Source organism: Myotis davidii, unplaced genomic scaffold (genome assembly GCF_000327345.1).
Source record: "Myotis davidii unplaced genomic scaffold, ASM32734v1 scaffold32, whole genome shotgun sequence".
In the NCBI taxonomy this organism is placed as follows: domain Eukaryota; kingdom Metazoa; phylum Chordata; class Mammalia; order Chiroptera; family Vespertilionidae; genus Myotis; species Myotis davidii.
In genome coordinates, this window is record NW_006286587.1 from 347,026 (window position 1) to 349,155 (window position 2,130).

At 43.3% G+C, this 2,130-nt stretch overlaps 1 long non-coding RNA gene across 1 annotated transcript in view; it reads right to left on the reverse strand.

The window, feature by feature from the left end:
* LOC102758162 overlaps positions 1 to 1,671 on the reverse strand; it is a 6,494-nt gene extending 4,823 nt beyond the window's left edge. The window contains exon 1 of the long non-coding RNA XR_435360.2: positions 1,350 to 1,671. This is a non-coding gene — a long non-coding RNA (uncharacterized LOC102758162). The remainder of the gene's footprint in view (positions 1 to 1,349) is intronic.
* Between the last annotated feature and the right edge of the window lie 459 nt (positions 1,672 to 2,130).

Consider the following 2,130-nt stretch of genomic DNA (forward strand, 5'->3'; position numbering starts at 1 on the left):
GAGGGGCAGGCTGCAAGGATCACAGGTGGATGGATCCTGGGCTCTGGAAGAGGGAAAGGGTAGAATTGCACCTGGAGACCAGCGGAGATAGGGATTGGTCTTAGGGCAGTAGGATCCCCTCCCAGACCTGGCATATTCCACTTAATATCACTAAGTGGGCCCTAAAATTTTCATTAAGAAGTTCTTAACAAAAATGCCAAAAGGAAGCTTATTTCCATTATATTAAATAGGGAATATTATATACGCATTAGCTCAAAACCCTAAACCAATTCCCTGAAATTTTACTAAAACTCGGTAAACTGTGTGTATGTGTATGTTTTTTTAAAACTAACATGTTGCGATGTAAGATGCTTAGCATGACTTCCACATCATCGGCAGTTAAATTGGTTGTTAAATGTTTGCTTACTGGCCTCTCTTGCTGCTGGCAACAGTGAGGTGCACAACCCTTGTTAGCACAGTTGACTTTTTGCTGTATCTTTTTATTTGTTTCATCCAGTTATATTGATTAGTACGTGGAATATTTTCATCATTTGCTTTTAAGAAGGGAAAAGGAAAACAACAGCTGTATCAGGAGAGCGTTTGGAAGCATATGGCAGAAGACATGAGAAAAGAGATGTAAACCATGAAAGGCTTATATGTCTCGTGTAACAAGGCATCCCGGGCACGCCTCCTCTCGCCTCCTTAACCCTTTGCCAGAGAGCAGAGACTTTCCTCTCCGGCTTCTGCAGCCTCATATTTGCACGGTGTTTGCTGCGCCTCCAGGCAACACATCAATATTCCAGGCAGGAAGGGGCAGAAAAGGCCAAAGGAGGCAAGAAAATGGGCTCTATTCCTCCTGTAAAAGCGTCCCTGGATGTGTCACCCGTGACTTCCACCGCATTCATCAGCCCGACTGGCTGGTACTAGACCGTCTGGGTCACGCGACTGATTTTTCCACACTTCTACACGTACCTCTGACCTACCAACTTTATTTGGGATCTAATGTGAAACTTTGTTCCCCAAGTAATTTTGTTTGAACTGTCCTATTGAATTTTAGGCGTATAGATATAATTTAATATAAACAGTTGCCCCAAAAGCATTGTTGAGAGACACATATACTGTACACTATCAGGTTTGGGTATTATAATCTGACAGTCAGTCACTCTACTGGGAAACAGGCCCTGCCTGGATACTGTGGAGGTTTTTCCTTACATACAACTCTACCTCGTCTCTGGCAACACAGTAAATAAACCTTTCAGTGTGCCATACTTAATGTAAACTGTCCTCTATTGTTGGACAGTTAAAATGCTTCCAGTTTTTCACAATGATAAACAAAGCTGCATCGAACATCTCTGTACAAATAGCCTTACCCACTTGTCCAATTGCTTCTTTGAGAGGAATTAAATCTGTGAAATGAAATCTTGGGGCTGATGGTTCTGCAAATATAAAATTTTGACTCCTACTACCAAGTTGCCCTCCAAAAGGTTGTAGCAGCTCCACTACTTCTCCGTTGCTGGAGCAGTGACCATGCATCAGAGGGGCACGCTGGCCCACCTCGATGGAGGGAGGATGGATGGCTCTGTGAGCGCAGCCTTTGGAAGCAGGGTTTCGTAATTCAGGTGCCAATTACATTTGGAAATGAGATTAGCACATGGAATCTTCCCATTCATCTCTGAGAGCTCCAAGGTTCCTGGGCGGAATGAAACAATAAAACAAAACCAGTGAAACGAAGTCAATGTGGACGCAGGACATTTACCCTGATCAATGTGCCCATTTAGAACGGATGTTCTGGGCAGCTTGTGTGGCTCTGACTTGAATGAACATCAACACCGCACTCAGCCCCAGTTTTTCCCCACCGGGGACCCTCTCTAAACATACCTGTTGGTTCCACCAGCCCCTTTCTTAAAAGTATGTCATGGTGCCCCGTCCCCTGCATGCCCTTGAGAATGATGCCCAATGTCCTAATAGAACAATTACTATTATTATTATCACTAAATAATAATAATAATAATAATAATAATGACAGCATCAACAATCAATAATATAAACGTTAGCATGTACAGAATGGGGGTTTATTGTTTAATGGGTACGGAGTTTCAGTTTGGGGTGATGAGAAAGTTCTGAAGATGGATGGGGGTGATGGTCGCACAA